Here is a 7,071-nt window from a genome sequence, read left to right on the forward strand (position 1 = left end):
TCCAAATTCCCCTCCAAGCCCCTCGCCCCCTGGCCTGGGCATGTGTATATCCCTATATATGTGTATATCCCCATATCCCTCAGCAGCTGGCACGCTACAATGTGCCTCTGGTGGCTGGCCCAGCCAGCCAGTTCGCTCCTTGCCACCCACTTGGGTGGGGCCTGGTGTCTGGGACCCTCCACACCCCGTGCCCAGCCCATCCATCTGACCTGGGATCCTGGCTGGAATCGGAGTCCCCAGGCCCAGCCCTTTTGCCCCCTGTGCCCCGGTGGCTCTTTAGTTCCCCAGCTCCACCCAAGACCAAGCCTTCCTGTCTCCCATCCAGCTCAGGGGAGGTCTGGGGTGGACGGAGCCTAGGGGGTGAGACCTCCCCATTCTGTCTGTGCCCTGCTGAGGGAGCCAGAGGGACTTGGGCGTGGCGGGGGCGGGGGGGGGGGTGGGGGGGGCAGGGCGGGGATGCTGGGCCCCCGGGGAGAGGACGAGTTTCCTGGCCTGGAGGCTGGTCCAGCGGGAAGCCTGTGGGACTTGGCTGCTGGCGGGGGGCCTCAAACCCAGTGTGCATTCCAGCCAAGGCGCGCCCACCCTGCGGGCGGGACCGTGGGCCGCCAGGCCGTGAAGCTCCTTGCCGGGCTACCTGCGGAGACGTCGCTGCTACCTGGGGCTTCGGGGCTTCACAGCCCTTCGGGGAGAACTGAGGGAGATCATCAGGTCAGAGGGAGCTCGAGCCAAGGGCACCCCAAGGACAGAGTCCTGGTGCTTGGACGGGGCCCATGAACTCCAGACACAGCCACGAAACCCAGGGCCACGGTGTGACCCAGCCTGGCACAAACATGACACTGTGTGTCACCCGCTGCTTCCCAAACTGCTTTTCCAGACACACCCTAAGAGCATCCTCACTGCAGCCCCACTGAGGTGCCAGGGTGACAGGGACAGGGAAACCGAGGGGAGCCACGGGCCCTGCCTAAGGTCACGGCACACACGTTAGCTGATGGGCACCACTCAGCCGCCACGTCCTCTTGAGCTCTGGGCGTCCGTCCTATACTCGGTGCCAGCTGAGTGTCCTGTTAGGGAACCACGCACGTGGTGTAGACACTGGCCACTCGTGGTCTGCCGGCCCCTGTGCCAGCGGCTCTACTGAGGAGGCCGGCAAGGTCAGCACCGCTGCCCACCCAGCCTCAGTTTCCCCGTCTTAAGTGAAGGCCGTGAGTGCTGAGAAGGCCCCTTGGGCAGCTGTGGGACGGGTTGTGGTAGGGCTGGCCCAGCCATCCCCCGGGGGGTGAGGGCGTCCTCTGAGCACAGCTCGCTGGGATGACGGAAAGCAGTCTTCAGCCAAGCAGTTAATAGCAGGGAAAGAGCTTCCAGGCGTCCACCTCGCGCCCGCGTGCAGAGCGCCTCGTGGTTCCTGGTGCGGCTCTGGTTCTGCCATCCGTGGCTTTGAGACCTTGAGCCCAGGGGTCACTGCTGGGTGGCCTTGGCCAGTGACTCACCCTCTCTGGGTCCCGGGACCATCACCGGCAGCCCCGGGGGAGTGTGTGTGCCAGGGGCCGGCCTGCCTGCGATGGATTGATGTGAGCCACCCTTCCCCTCCTCCCCCCCCAAGCTGAGGCCTGCACGGCTGCTGCCCCAGCAGGCTCGGCCCGACTCCGAGACCTCAGGTCAAGGATGCCGGGAGCACCCTCCGTCTGGGGCCCCCTGGGTGCCAGCTCGGTACAGATCCGGGGAGGACTGGGAGCCAGCTGGAGAGGTGTGCCCGAGCCTCCCTGCCTAGGGTCTCAGAGAGAACGGGGGGGTCGGCAGCCCCGGGATTTCTGTGGCACCCAGGAGGGGGCACAGGGCGCCTGGTGCCACTGACCAGCCATAAGCCCCGGGCCTTTCTAAACAGCTCAGTGGAACCAGATTCAAGTTTCTGCCATTCCTGTGGCTGCTTCTGTGCCAACTCCAGATGCCTGGTGCTCTGGGAGCCCTGGGGCCCCCGCTTGTGAAGTACCCTAGATGCGATATTTTTTTATTTTATTTATTTGTAAATGTTTATTTATTTTTTTTATTTTTTTATTTTTTTTAAGAGTTTAGAAGCTTTTTTTTAAAAAAACTTTTAACGTTTATTTACTTTTGAGACAGAGAGAGACAGAGCATGAACGGGGGAGGGGCAGAGAGAGAGAGGGAGACACAGAATCCGAAGCAGGCTCCAGGCGCTTGGGGCTCGAACTCACGGACCGCGAGATCGTGACCTGAGCTGAAGTCGGACGCTTAACCGACTGAGCCACCCAGGCACCCCTATGTTTGTTTATTTTCAGAGAGAGAGACCATGAGAAAGAGAGCGAGAGACCATAAGAGAGAAAGAGAGAGCATGAGAGAGAGACCATGAGAGAGAGAGCACGAGTGGGGGAGGAGCAGAGAGAGAAAGAGACAGAGAATCCCAAGCAGGCCCCACGCTGCCAGGGCACAGCCCGACGTGGGGCTTGATCCCACAAACTGCCAGACCATGTCCTGAGCTGACACCGAGAGTCGGACACTTAACCGACTGAGCCACCTCGGCGCTGCTGGATGCAATATTTAAAAAAAAATTGTAATGTTTTATTTATTTTTGGGAGACAGAGTGCAAGCTGGGAAGGGGCACAGAGAGGGAGACACAGAATCCGAAGCAGCCTCCGGGCTCCGAGCTGTCAGCACAGAGCCCGACGCAAGGGCTGAACTCACGAACCGAGAGATCATGACCTGAGCCGAAGTCGGGCACCCAACCGACTGAGCCACCCCGATGCCCCTAGATGCAATATATTTTTTTTTAATGTTTATTTTTGAGACAGAGAGAGACACAGCATGAACGGGGGAGGGGCAGAGAGAGAGAGGGAGACACAGAATCCGAAGCAGGCTCCAGGCTCTGAGCCATCAGCCCAGAGCCCTACGTGGGGCTCGAACTCGTGGACTGCGAGATTGTGACCTGAGGTGAAGTCGGACGCTTAACCGACTGAGCCACCCAGGTGCCCCGAGATGCAATGTTTTTAAATAGCTTGAGCTCCTATGCCAAAAATGTTTGGAAAGTCCAGGGTCTTCCATATGCAAATAGCTCTGGGGGTATGTTCTCAGGGGGATTAGGCCTCTCCTCATGCCTCCTTTCCCACCCTGACGCCCCCTATGCCGGGCTGCCCCCTGTCCCTTCCTTCCCCAGGGACCTCCCACATGGAACTGGGTAGAGTCACAGACTTTACTGAAGGTTTGGGGGGGGCAGAGGGGCCCTCTCTGTGCCTCCTCTCCTTTCTCCCCTTCTGGATGTCTCCGCCCTCCCTCCAAGTGACCTGAGAAACCTACTTCCTCTTGATTGATTAAAAAGAGCATTTCCCCCTTCCCTCTGCTGGCTCCAGGCTGGCCTAGAGGCCCAGCACAGTCTGTAGCCTTGTGACTGTCCCCTCCGGCCACCCAGCAGCAGGACGGGGTGGTGGGGGGAGGGCAGGGCGCACCAGTCCCACTGCCCTACCCCCGCCTCCATCCCGCAGTTTCTGCGCGACCCTGGACGACTCGAATTTGGACGGCACATCACTGAGCCAAGTCTGTCCGGATCTGAGCAGAGCGTCTCCTGTGCAGCCTTCACCCGGTCACTGGCATCGCCTGCAGAGCTGCCAGGGATGGGGACCGCCAGATCCCAAGCCCCCTTCCCTTTGGGGAAAACTAGCTGGGCACTGGCCTGGCCTTTCCTGCAGAGTCCTTCTAATGAACTGGACTCCCACCCCCGTGTCCTGGCAGGGTCCCTGTTCTGGGACTGCTCCGGCCACAGGGCTCCCCTCTTGCCCTCCCTGTCACCCCACGCCGGGCTGGAGGTGCCCAGAGGGCCGCCTGGGCACACGGCTCAGCCCCCAGGCCCCAGGCCCTTGGAGCAGCCCGGCATGAGCTCATCAGGTCGGAGGGGAGTGAGGCGGTGCCTGTTCTCCCACCTCAGCGGCCGCCCGCCTGGAAGCCTCTGGCGGTGGCTCAGGCTGATTCATTGGGCGGCAGGCAGCTCAAGTCCCGGAGCCACTGTCACATGGTGCCGTTAAGCCGCATCTCTCCTTGTCTGTAGTTTGCATAAATAATAAAAAAAATCCCTCCCACCTTCCTGCGGGACCAAAACGTTGCCGGGACTGCTGACGGGGATCTGCATGGGGAGGTCTGAACGTGGCCACTTCTCTCTCACCCGAGGAGCCCAGGGCAGGGAGGGAGGGGCGTGCCGGACGGAACTTGCAACGCTGGTGAGCGAAGAAAGGGCAAGGTCAGGGTGCCCGGGGCCTGGATGCCTCCCGGCGGAGGGTGGACGGGGGGCGCGGCCTCACCCTTTGGGAGCCGGGAGGAGGGCGGCCGTCTCCTCCCGGAGGGGCAGCGGAGGAGACACACAGTTGGTCCCTAGGCACTGTGCCCAGCACGTTGGCACAGACCGGGCTCCCCCCAGCGACAAGGTTACACCAAGGGGAGCTTCGGCTGCCTGTCGTCAGTGCTCTGGCCCGGCGTGTGTGCTGGTGACAAATGCCGAAGTTCTGTTCAGCCGGAGTAAGCAGGCCCTGGGGCCACTTTAGATCAGAGGGTGCAATTTAAAATCCTGCACAGCTTCCTGGAGGCCTCCGGAGGCCCCGCCGGGAGGCAGGAATCGGGGGTGTCAGCCTCACAGGGCAACAGCCTGTCATGTAGATGCTGACCAGGTGGGGAGACCTGCTTCTGGAACGGGGGGCGGTGGGGGCTGGCTAACCGCATCATATGGTAATGTCAGCCTCAAGGGCAGGACGAGGGCCCATCTGGCATCCCGTCTGAGGCCTCCCGAGAGACAGCATGCCTGTTTTTCCCCATCGTGACACATCCCGTATCAGCCCCCTGAGCCGGGTTGGGCCAGGTGCAGGGACAGGGGCTCAAGGGGACTCCATGAGCTGGGGGCCCTGGGTCTAGAGGAGACTGGACCTGTGGTGCCCTCCAGACCCTGTCCGAGCCCCGGAAATGCTGACACACCCACGGCCAAAGGGAGCTGTTTGGCCTGAGTCCTATCCGGGGTCCCAGCCTGCCTGGCCCCCCATCTGGATCTCAGGGCATCAGGTTAAAGGGACACTGAGTCCTCCTGAGTGTCTATGGTATGTTGGGCCCTAATATGCTTTATCTCCTTTGGGGACTTGCCGTGACCCTGGGCAGGGGGCACCCTAAACGGGAGTCCGGATGTTCATATTTAATATCCAGCTCCATGCTGGCACCTTTCCCCCGTCAGCGGGGCGTCCACCCCCGACATGGAAGATAACGAGGGTGTCCAGTGAGGGACACCCTCTCCCCGTTTGCTCACTTCCAGTGGATTGTGATGTGTGAGAGTTTAGTGTGTCTGCCCAAGTGGATTTAGGGATAACATGATCTAGTTTTAAACAAACGAATCCCCCACAACAATCAAGTAGCTTCCGAAAGAGCCCTGTAAAGACACAGCCAGTAACACCAATAATCCACACGAGGTAAGGGACCGCAGACGCGACTGTCCTCTCTCCTGATACGTGCTCATCATCACCCACGGTGCACACCTGATGGGAAATCAGCTCCAAATATAAAAACTAAACAAAACCAAACTGTTTGAAACAACTCTGCCCCCGTCATTACTGGTGAAGCTTTGCCCCAAGCGACTGGTGCCCTGAGACACGACTCAATAGAGCACGAAATCCTTATGGACAAGCAAGGTATCTAAAAACTAAGCTTTCAGAACGTGGAGACAAGCCCCCGCAATGCTTTTCCCAGCGATGTTTAAAGTTATGTGCTTTTCAACTCAGTACTTTTTTGATATTTCCCTAAGCAATGATAAATATTTGGAAAGCTCTTTTAAAGTTTCTTGCATAATAGCATGAGACAAAAAACACGTACCACCAGGCAAACACTTATTTTTTTTTCTGCCGCAGTAAAAATGGCAGAAACAATGAACAGAAAATGATCTGTCGACACACCGAAAGGCATTTCTTTGTCAGCAAATACTGTCGGAAGATGTAGAGAAAACACTACCACAGATTGGAAGGACGTGTTAGCGCAAATTACCCAGTGTGGGAGGTTTACCGTGTGGTTTTTTTACACATCTCAGCTTAAGGTATTTGCCTGGGTTCTGTTTCAATAATGAAATACACAAACCACTTTGTGTGTGTGTGTGTGTGTGTGTGTGTGTGTGAGAGAGAGAAAGAGAGAGAGAGAGTCAGGAAAGGAAAGACAGAGTAGAGAAGATATATGAATGCCTTGTTTCATAAGAACAATTGCACACAGGGAAAACTGTCAGGCACCCGCTGATGGAACAGCTACTGAGAAAGGATTTTTTTAAAGGATTCTGGATGAGGAAAAAGTGTAGAGGGAGCTGTACCTACAAAACTCACTGGCCTACCTTGTCAAACCACTGCAGGAAAGAGCTAGAAGCCCAAGGGCACAGGAGCCCTCCGTGGTGTTAACTTTAAAAAAATCAAGATTTTTGGGGCACCTGGGTGGCTCAGTCAGTTAAGCCTCTGACTTCAGCTCAGGTCATGATCTCACGGTCCATAGGTTCGAGCCCCTCGTCGGGCTCTGTGCTGACAGCTCAGAGCCCGGAGCCTGCTTCTGATTCTGTGTCCCCCTCCCTCACTCATGCTCTGTCTCTCTCTCTCTCTCTCTCAAAAATAAATAAATATTTAAAAAAAGTTAAACAAAAACCAAGGTTGTTCTAGTAAAGCAGAATCTTTAAGATACTTGGTAATAAAATTGGGTGTGACCAGGAAAGTTTCCAGGCCACACAAAGAATGGGAAAGGGCTGTTGTGAATTCCCCCTCTCTTTCCTCCTACCTTTCCCTCCTTCTTAAAGACTGGGGTGCTGACATTTCTTGAGGAGACGAGAGCTATCAGTTTTAGGCACCCAGTAAATTATTGAAAAAACAGATTCACCTTCCCTGGTGAACATCTTCCAGGGAAAGACGTTAAAACAAATGTTTGAAAATGTTTCCATGGACACGTGATTTTGTGGCTAACAATGTGTTTGACCCACAAAACCTACACATTAAAAAAAAAAAAAGAACTTGGAAGCTGTCTGTTTTTAAAAAATTTAAATGTAATTTACCCACCGTAAAATTCATTCTT

The sequence above is a fragment of the Neofelis nebulosa genome, chromosome 2 (genome assembly GCF_028018385.1).
Source record: "Neofelis nebulosa isolate mNeoNeb1 chromosome 2, mNeoNeb1.pri, whole genome shotgun sequence".
In the NCBI taxonomy this organism is placed as follows: Eukaryota; Metazoa; Chordata; class Mammalia; order Carnivora; family Felidae; genus Neofelis; species Neofelis nebulosa.